Raw genomic sequence first — 10,469 nt, 5'->3', positions numbered from 1 at the left:
TATCGGGCATGGACTTGTCTCCAAGAGAAAGACAACTCTTCAACTAACTAACTAGGAAAATGGTGGTGCTGCTACCTGGGACTTTCGCTGTCTCTAAAGAAAATGAAAACGCCACAGCAGATGTATGGGGAAAGTCCTGACGTGACAACAGGAATGGACCTGTCCCCAACATACACAATGCTCCCTGGGTAGCTACCTGAGAAGATTCTGGAGCTGCTACCTGGGAACGCACTTGTCTCCAGAGGAAACCAAAAGACTCTGGGAAATTCCTGGGAGGACTTCCACAGAGTTATTGGGCACGGCCCTGCCACCAACATACACCAAACTCTTTGGCTGTCTCCCCTGGTGGAGTCTGGGGCTGCTACCCAGGACTTCAGCTCCCTCCACAGCAGGACAGAACACTTTGGAGATGCCTGTGAGGAGCCCTGGGGAGCTACAGGCCATGGACCTGCTTCCCATTTCTATCAGCAATCCATGAGAGAGGATCAATCAATAGCATGGCAGCAGCCAAGAAGAGCAGCCATCAATCGTATCACAACAACCAGTGTTTCAGCAAGAGTCGATACAACAGCACCAACCAAGTAGGTGTATACTACTGCAGGTGACTACAAACTTATCATGAGGGAGGGAACTTATCCTAAAAACAGCAGCAGATCTACTGATGAGAGACTGCCTATATGGAGATATAATGCTGGTATAAAGTGAATGAAACAGATTTCACAAAGGGCCAAAGCATCCCAGAGGGGAGGACAAACCCATCCCAGAGGTGACCCTGCCACCCCACAGCTGGGTGGATAAAGCAAACCGACTCCAAAAGTGAACCCAAAGGGGGAACAACACCGTAACAGACAGAGCCTCACTTCAGAGATGACCTGGAGGTGTCTGGGTTCTCGGTACCTCGCTGTGCTGCAAAGCGCCCAGCTGCACGTTTCAAGGATGCTTCTGGTCGCCAGGCTCACAGCTCCCGGGCTCGCAGGAACGTTCTTCTGCTCAGTCATTTCCCCTTCTAACCAGTCACCTTTATGGCTGCTCACACCTGCCTGCTTCTGCCCTATCAGCTCCTCAGACACCTCTTACCTCACAAGCACATGCACAAGCCAGGGGCCTGCTCCTGCCCTATCAGCTCCTCACACACCTCTGACCTCACAACCACCTGCACAGCAGCAGCGTCCTCACTCCCAACACCACGCCTTTTTCCCCTCCGTCTCCATCTCTCTCTCCCATCTCCCCCTGCTCTCCTCTCTCCCAGGCACCTTTCTCACCCACTCCACCACCTCCCAATGCCTCTGCCTGTCTCTCTGTTTGAGTGGCACTTGCTACCTCGGAAGCATTGTCCCAGCCACGTCACCTGCATCTCCTTCTCTTCTCCCTCTGCTCTCATCCTGACTGCGCCAGCTGTCTAATGCACTTTTTATTTTAAAAGGCCCACTTGTCCTGCCTCCCTTCTGCTGTGAAATCTTGTTCCTGCAAGAGAAGTGACAACCAGCCCGTGTCCCCTCTCTGCCATCTTACCTGCATCTTCCTGAGCTGGACACCTGCTGGGAACTGTCACCATCAGCCCCGGCTCTCATTAAAGTCTTCTCCTGGCACAGGCCCAGCTCTGCTGTGCTTGCTGTGTGCCATGCTTCCTGAAGGACAACAGCAACACTCAAAGTTACTCCTGGGCAACGTCCTGCTGGGAAGAGCTGATTTCAAGGCAGCTTGGCAGCAGACCCTGAGGCCGTGCCAGGGCTGGCCACATCTGGCTTCTTCCAGCAGGGTTTTGCAAAGCCCATTCCCAGCTGTGAGCACCAGGCCAAGGGCACGGGGCACAAACAGCCCCCACCCTGGAAGGCACTTCCCTGCCAGCACCACCGTCACCAAAGGGGCTCCTCAGGACAGGGCCAGATGACCGGGTGCCTCTTCCAAAGCTGGTGTCAGGAATACACCCAAGGAGCTGCTCCCAAAAAAGGCCTCTTGCTCTTCTGGGGTTTCCGACAGATTCAGGGGGACAAGCTAAGAGTCCCACCGTGATATATTAGGGACTGAGGGTTGGATGGAGAGCTCCCTTCTTGGTTGCACATGGCTGAGAAGACAGCAACTGGTCTTTGACTTATCTCCCTGGCACTGTCACACCTCTGGTGGGGATGATGGCAGATGCTGGCCTGGAGAGAAATCAGGAACTGCCAGGAGGTGTCAGGGAAACTCCAGGGACAGCGTATGAGTCTGGGTGGGCAGTGAGTGGCTCCTCATAAAATGTGTAATGTCATAAGGTAGGTTCTTCCAGAGGAAAAGGTGAACCTGAGGAGCCCGTGGGCTACTGAGGACTCTGCAATGCCAGGAGAGGCTGTGAGGAGCCAGGAGGCAAAGGGACATAAGAGTGGAGAGTGGTTCAGGACACCGTGACGGATGCACCCACTCTGAATTAGTGAACAGTACTTTGGTTCAAGCATCACCGACAAGTGGCCCTGACTGAAATCAGTCCTGCTGTGCAAACTGTGAGAGCTGTGCTAGGCCATATCTTCTCAGCCACTAAGGAGTCTCGGCCACTTCTTATCAGGAGTGAAGAGTACCAGCCCGAGCTGGGAGTGGACAGAACTAAAACTGCTACAGCTGCCCTCCTGCACAGACACCAAAGGAGGGTTTGACTACGAGTCCATCCCTGTGTGCTATAAATATTTGTAGCCTCCCCGAGGCCATTGAGGTCTCCTGTACGGCAACAGGTTGCATGGCGATGATCTGCCCTTTGAGCAGGGACACTTCTCAAGGGTACTCCTCAAGGCTGAGACCCCTTACGTGGTACCTGATATCTATAACGAGGCAGGTGACATTTTACATTCGGCCTAAATGTATATTGTATGCTAGCAACATTTATTTATATATCCAGCTATAGCTTAAATATTAGAATTGTCGTCAGTAGCAGAGTGTTTGACTACTGTCTAAATAATTGTCTAAATCATTGTCTAAATCATTGTCTAATCACCATCTAAATTATCATCTAAATTATCATGTCAATAATTGTCAAATCATTGTCAAATCACTGTTTAAGTACTGTTCAACTACTATTCAATTATTGCTTAATCACCATTTGATTATCATTTAATTTTCATTCAATCATCAATTCATTGTCATTTGATCATCGTTTAATAATTAATAAAACATTTTAGTAAACCCCACAGCAATGACTTCTCTTAATAATTCACCTGCAACAAAAACTGGTGTAGTCTGCAGGGTGGCGGACTCAGTCCTTGAATAATTATGGAGGACAAATTTAACCCTTCACCAAAATTTGTGGATGATTGGGTGCATGAAAAGCGGGATAACTGGAATAGGATGGAGAAACAATAAAACCTTGCAGCAGGGAAAAGGAAAGATGGTAAAGAGAAGGGAATAATATGCGAAAAGTTGATAACGTGTTTGGGAGCTGCGTATCAGTGTAAGGAATGTAAAGATCAGGAAATGGGAGTGTTACAAAGTGAGGGTGAACAAAGAAAGCGACCAAAAATGCTGTTATCTCTGCAGATAGATCAATTGTAGAAACAACTGGGGGAGCAGAAAGAAAAATGCAGGAAGGTAGAGGATAAACTAGAACTCATGATATTTCAGGCCCCCCAACACACCAGATCCTCTAAAAATTCGTAAGCTAATTGTGTCCCCCCAGAAGATTGGGATGGAGATATTTGGGAGAACCCCAACCAAGAACTTAGGGATGAGAGTGAATGAGATGAATCAGAATTTAAGGTAGCCCCTATTATTAAAACTGAGGTATCTGCTTGTCCTGGTTTCAGCTGAGACAGAGTTAATTTTCTTCGTAGCGGCTGGTATGGGACTATGTTTTGGATTTGTGCTGAAGACAGCGTTGATAATACAGAGATGTTTTAGTTGTTGCTGTACTAGTCAAGGACTTTTCAGCTTCCCGTGCTCTGCCAGGTGCAGAAGAAGCTGGGAGGGGACACAGCCAGGATAGTTGATCCGAACTGACCAAAGGGCTATTCCATACCACATGACGTCATGCTCAGTATATAAAGCTGGGGAAGAAGAAGGAAGGGGGGGGACATTGGAGTGATGGCGTTTGTCTTCCCAAGTAACCATTACGCGTGATGGAGCCCTGCTTTCCTGGAGATGGCTGAACACCTGCCTGACCATGGGAAGTAGTGAATTAATTCCTTGCCTTGCTTTGCTTGCGTGCACGGCTTTTGCTTTACCTATTAAACTGTTTTTATCTCAACCCTCAAGTTTTCTTACTTTTGCTCTTCCGATTCACTCCCCCATCCCACCGAGGGGGAGTGAGCGAGCGGCTGCGTGGTGCTTAGTTGCCGGCTGGGGCTAAACCACGACACTGCTGGACCTCAAGGGGGCAACCAGAGAAATAGCACAAGGACCATTCCATGGGACCCCCTTCAATTGGTCAATCTGCTTGAAAAATATGGGCAGAAGCCTGGCGAGAGCGAGACTGAATATCTGTGGTGTGCCTCCTTAACCGGAGGAGAGCATATGATGTTAGAGCAAGGCAAAGCGGATGGCTTTGGGGGACCAGGAGTGTTCTTGAACGAGGGAGCAGCCCCTAACGCTGAGCCACACTCTGTTACACGCTGAGTAGCTTATTGGGCAGGGGCACAGAGCCTTGGCATAGAGGGGAGCCACTGCTATGCCAATACGATCATGAAGCGAGCTTTCTACTGCCGTTACAAAAGCAGCCTGCCTGCAGGCTGTGAACGACAGGGGTGCACATGGTAATTACCCTCTCTCTGCCCGTGTAGACCCCCCAGCCATGAGACCCCTGCTAAGGGGAGCCCCTGCTGCCTTACAATCGTACCTCATTGCAAAGAGGGATGAAATAAGACAAAACATACAACATCACGCTCAGGAGGGTCAGGGCAGCCAAGCCCAGCTTTGACCCATCCCATCCTGGGCAGACTTAGTGCATAGCACTGTAAATCATCGTCGAGAAATGGGGAGGGATGAACCGACACCAGCAGGACAATCCCAAGCTGACGCAGACAGCAGAGTACGTAAGTACGTACTCCGGCAAGTAAGACAGGCTCCCCAGAACCCCAGACACTTGCCCTGATCTCATGAACCCCCTGATGGAAGCTCATCAATGGGATAACACAGACGGCTCTCTTATCTATGTCCCAATGGTCTGTCAAAGATTACTAGTCAGATTTTCAATTGACATGGGAGAGAAAATGTTAATAATTTCAAGTTTGGATTCCCAAAGAACTAACATTAACCCTGGCCAAGAAAGGGTTAAATAAGAGGATTTATGGGCCAAAGTGAAATGTGCCCCATAGCTAAAGTAAAGTTATGATTGCCAGGGGAGAAAAGGATATCAAGGCAGCAGTTAGCAGTAGTTTCAGGGAAGGAAAATGTTTTGGGCTTTGAGGTATGACAAGGACGAGTTTGGAAAGGACTGGACAGTGGTGTTTGTTCTTGTGGCTGCCACGAGTGTCCTTGGTCCTTGGTTAGCGGAGTGAAAATGAGCAGCTCCCCATGGGTGTCAGTGAACTGGCAGAGTTCACTGCTGTGAGCTGCCCCCACGCTGCCTGACTCAACAATAACCCATGTCACTCACTCTCCTCTCTCTGCCGCTGCTGGGATGGGTATTGTGGAGGTCACAGCTGACCTAGAAAAAAGACACCTTATCTCCCAAACGCACTCCCCATATAATTCCCCAGTGTGACCAGTTAAAAAGCAGATGGGAGATGGTGCCTAACTACAGACTACAGAAAGTCAAATGCAAACACCCCTCCTCCTACAGCTGCCGTCCCACACACGGCTACATTAAGTGCCACCTTCCAAGCTGCCACTCACCCCCAGATGGTGGTAGGAGATGTAAAAGATATGTTCTTTATGGTGCCGCTGCAGGAGGAGGAGAACACAAAACTTGCTTCTACCTGGCATTGGATAGAATTTACTTTTAATTGTAAAGTACAAATAAACTGGTACACAAATAACTTGATCTCCTTCCACGACAAGGTGACGCACTTAGTGGATGAGGGAAAGGCTGTGCATGTTCTATGCCTTTGACCATGTTTCCCACAGCATTCTCCTGGAGAAACTTGCTGCTCATGCCTTTGACGAGCATAAGCTTCTCTCAGTAAACAACCTGGCGGGATGGCCGGGCCCAAAGAGTTGTGGTGACTGGAGTTAAATCCAGTTGGCGGCCGGTCACAAGTGCTGTTCCCCAGGGCTCAGTACTGGGGCCAGTTCTCTTTAATATCTTTATCAATGATCTGGATGAGGGCATTGAGTGCACCCTCAGTAAGTTTGCAGACAACACCAAGTTGTGCGGGAGCGTTGATCTGCCTGAGGGCAGGAAGGCTCTGCAGAGGGACCTGGACAGGCTGGGTCGATGGGCTGAGGTCAATTGTATGAGGTTCAACACGGCTCAGTGCCGGGTCCTGCTCTCCCTATGGGACATGACTGCAGTCGTTCATATGAACACTTCTATAAACTGCCATGAACATACTGAGTGGGAAAAGGTTCTTTTGGCCTTTATTTGGGCAGCAGCTGTCATTTCACTTGGCCAAAGGAATTTCCTACCAGGCTCATGTATGATCCCTGAGATGTTGCCCTGTCTCTATGAACTTCTCCATTAGAGCTTGCAGTTGCCTGCATGTATCTTGGGCCTCCACTGGCAACTCCAATGTCACCAGGTATTTGCATCTGAACACCTCACTGCTGCCCTCCATCTGCATTAATTAGCAAGGGAGCTGAGAGAAGGAGCTCCCATGCAGGTGCCTATGTTGTGCACTCCTGGACAGAGGCCAGAGGAATCCCACCTCCTGTGGGTTTGTGGCAGGCATGGGAGGGAGCTGAGTCTCCTTCAAATACTAGGAATGGAAACGCAGGACGAGATGCTCCATGGACTCAGCTGAATGCCTTCCCTCAGCAGGGGTAAGGGAGATCCCTGCCTGCCAATGTCTGAGAGTGCTGTCTAACAATGAGACCAAAAAAGGTGATATTTAGATGGGAATTTTTCTCTGAGAGGAGAAATGACACTTGTGGAAAGAAGTGTCTCTCCGCAGCTGAGGGAGGGAACATGAGTGCTGCCTTCAGCCTGTTTCCCAGCAGGTTCCCCTGCAGCCCCAGGGACACCTGGAGGGAGCCCAGAGGGGGCAGAGAAAGTGCTGCCTTGGGCTGGTCCTCTGCTGCTGAGCTGGGCTGGGCTCCTGGCATGGAGGGAGCTCCTGGCAAGCGGGCAGCGCTGCAGAGAGACAGCTCTGCCCAGGAGCAGCTCCTCTGCAAAGGGCAGCAGGGCTGAGGGCACTGCCTGCAGGTGCAGAGGGGAGGTGAGAGAAATAAGAGAGATGTTACAGGCTGTGTAGGATGAGACGGTGCTGAGAGCTCGCTGGAGGAGAAATCTTCACAGCCGTCTACGTGGTAAGCAGGGCAATGCACAGGAGTGTCTTGGAGGGCTCTCCTAGCCATGGCACATCATGATGCAGGTAGGGACTGGCGGGATGGCTCTCAGGGTTTCTTCACTGTGGAGAGGGACAGGCTCCAAAACAGGGCTCCCCTGCCACACTGTCAGAGGACAGGACATGGCGGCTGCCTTCTCCTGGGGCTGGCTGCAGGGGTGTGCAGGCAGGGGTGCCCAGGGCTGTCCTTCAGAGCAGGGTCCTGGTGCCGCAGGGGGCTGAGTGATGGGGCAAGGACTCTGCTGCCTGCCAGGGTCAGCACCCAGCCTGCCCGGGGAGCTCCCCAGGGTGCTGTGGGGAGAAGCTGTGGGTGGAAGGAGGGAGCCCACGCAGGACAAAGCAGGGCATGGAAGTGAAGGGAAGAGAAGGGCAAGGCAGGGTCCTTCTGCTGTCAGGAGTGTACTTCATGGGTCAGGGCTGCTCACAGCTCCATATCACCCCCAGAGCATTTCCAAGGGGATTTTTCAAGAGGAAGGTCAAGGTGAGGGTTACTTGAAAGGGAAAGAGCCTGAGCTTTGAGTTTTCTACTCCTGGTTGGCTGGGTGATGAATGACAAATGCAAATTCATCTTTCAGGTTTGGGTGGGGATCTGAGACTCTTCAGCTGTTATGCTGACAGATGTAAAAGTCTCACAGAAGCATCATCAACTCCAGCTTCCCTCTGCTTCAGCTCACAGAGAGCTCCAGCATCACCTGTGCAATCTCCCCATGACTTTGAATCCCCTTGCAGAGAATCCTGCTGATGCTGCTTGTTTCCTTCCCCTCCTGTCTGTGCTTCCCTTGCTCTTCCCCTCAACTTGCTGGAGAGTGGGGTTTCAGCTGCAGCTCACATGCTGACCCTGTGGGTCCTGTCATGCAGATGGCAATTCCCTTTTCTCCACTCTGCCCTGTTTCTTTTGGGGGATAATATGTGTGTGTGAATATGCTGGAGGTCAAAGAGGTGCAAACACAATGAAGCCAGGAAAAAGGCTGATGCACAGACCACCTCCCCTCACTGGGCACTAAGATGTAGGCATTCCTTTTGCCTTTCCCCAGGTACAGCTGTTCAATCCCAGTGCAGTAAAAATGCTCCTTTTGCTCCCAAAGAACAATCCCCTGGTAATCTTACAATTATGAGTGGGTACCGTCTGACCTAAGCTGTGAGCAGGAATGCCTAATCCTCACCCCGTCCCACTGCAGGGCAGGAGTGTCTCCTCTGGAGCCCACAGCAGAGACCCTGCTCCTCCCTGTGAACTCAACAAGCAAACAAAGAAGCTCTAGAAAAGGAGCTGAATGTACGTGCTCCAAAAGGATAAGACAATTTGAGCATTTCTATGAGAAACGCTGAGTTTTATTTCAAGATGTTTGTCCTAAGCTGTCAGTGACCTCTCTTCCTTGGACAGGTCTCCATGCCCTGAGGAAGCAGATGTCCAACAGCAGCTCCATCACCCAGTTCCTCCTCCTGGCATTTGCAGACACGCGGGAGCTGCAGCTCTTGCAGTTCTGGCTCTTCCTGGGCATCTACCTGGCTGCCCTCCTGGGCAACGGCCTCATCATCACCGCCGTAGCCTGTGACCACCGCCTCCACACCCCCATGTACTTCTTCCTCCTCAACCTGTCTGTTCTTGACCTGGGCTCCTTCTCCACCACTGTCCCCAAATCCATGTCCAATTCCCTGTGGGACACCAGGGCCATCTCCTATGCAGGAGGTGCTGCCCAGGTCTTTCTCTTTCCCTTCTTGATGTCAGCAGAGTTTTATCTGCTCACCATCATGGCCTATGACCGCTATGTTGCCATCTGCAAACCCCTGCAGTACAGGAGCCTCCTGGGCAGCAGAGCTTGTGTCCACATGGCAGCAGCTGCCTGGGGCAGTGGGTTTCACTCTGCTGTGCTGCACATGGCCAATACACTGACAATCCCCCTCTGCCATGGCAATGCTTTGGACCAGTTCTTCTGTGAAGTTCCCTATATCCTCACGCTCTCCTGCTCGCGCTACTACCTCAGGGAATTTGGGCTTCTCGTGGTTAGTGCCTGTTCAGTGTTGGGATGTTTTATTTCATCGTGCTGTCCTATATGCAGATCTTCAGGGCCGTACTGAGGATCCCCTCTGAGCAGGGACGGCACAAAGCCTTTTCCACGTGCCTCCCTCACCTGGCCGTGGTCTCCCTGTTTATCAGCACTGCCATGGTTGCCTGCCTGAAGCCCCCCTCCATCTTCTCCCCATCCCTGGATCTGGCGGTGGCAGTTCTGTACTCAGTGGTGCCTCCCGCAGTGAACCCCCTCATCTACAGCATGAGGAACCAGGAGCTCAAGGAGTCTATTAGGAAAGTGATTTCATCGATGTTTTTCAATATTGATAAACTTCCCATCACTCTCCACAAATTATATGTAGTGAATCCCAGTGCAAGCCTCTACGTTCTTTATGGTTTAATCCTTCCTTTTTTTTGTTATCAGTACCTGTATTGATATTTATGGTTATTATGTCTCTACATAATCATTTGTATTCAGCTCCCTCTCCTGAGAAATGAACCCATATCTCTCTCCTTCTCACCTGAAACCTGGATAAATGTTTTTATAACACTGTATCAGAGCTGACTCTCTCATAGCATCTCTGTAATAAAATGACACCTCCCCCATGCAGTTCCTCAAGGTTTGGCTGTCCTTGCACAGCTGATGTCCAGAACAGGCCCAGGAATTTCACTGCAAAAGGGCCTGAGTAAAAAGCTCGTTGTCACGTGGGTAGCTGTTAGAGGAAGCCTTGGAGGAAGCCTCATGGTCACAGGTCCTCAGTTACGTGGCAAGTTGATCCACCCCCAGTCTGCTGGGAGGGCACCAGGGCTGGGCACAAGTAACCCAGGAGATGCCTGGAGGGTGTGGAAGACCACATCTTGACACATTAGACACTCGATGAGCTGACGAGGGCTGGTGTCTTACCAACAGACAGGGCGGCTCTGGCTGGGGATGGGAAGGATGAGGGCAGCCATGGATGCAATGACCATGAGCTGGTGGAGAAGTAGGACACCTAGCAGAATGAGAGTGCAGGACTGCAGGAGAGCTGATTTCAGTTAGCTGAGAATCTGCTTGGAGT

General features: G+C 50.9%; 1 pseudogene; it reads left to right on the top strand.

Moving 5' to 3' along the window:
- The first annotated feature begins 9,152 nt into the window (after positions 1-9,152).
- Positions 9,153-9,847, top strand: LOC142403853 (olfactory receptor 14J1-like; annotated as a pseudogene).
- The last annotated feature ends 622 nt before the right edge of the window (positions 9,848-10,469 follow it).

Source organism: Mycteria americana, unplaced genomic scaffold (genome assembly GCF_035582795.1).
Source record: "Mycteria americana isolate JAX WOST 10 ecotype Jacksonville Zoo and Gardens unplaced genomic scaffold, USCA_MyAme_1.0 Scaffold_46, whole genome shotgun sequence".
NCBI lineage: Eukaryota > Metazoa > Chordata > Aves > Ciconiiformes > Ciconiidae > Mycteria > Mycteria americana.
Note: the sequence above shows the minus strand (reverse complement) of the source record. Positions and strands in the feature narration are given on the sequence as shown.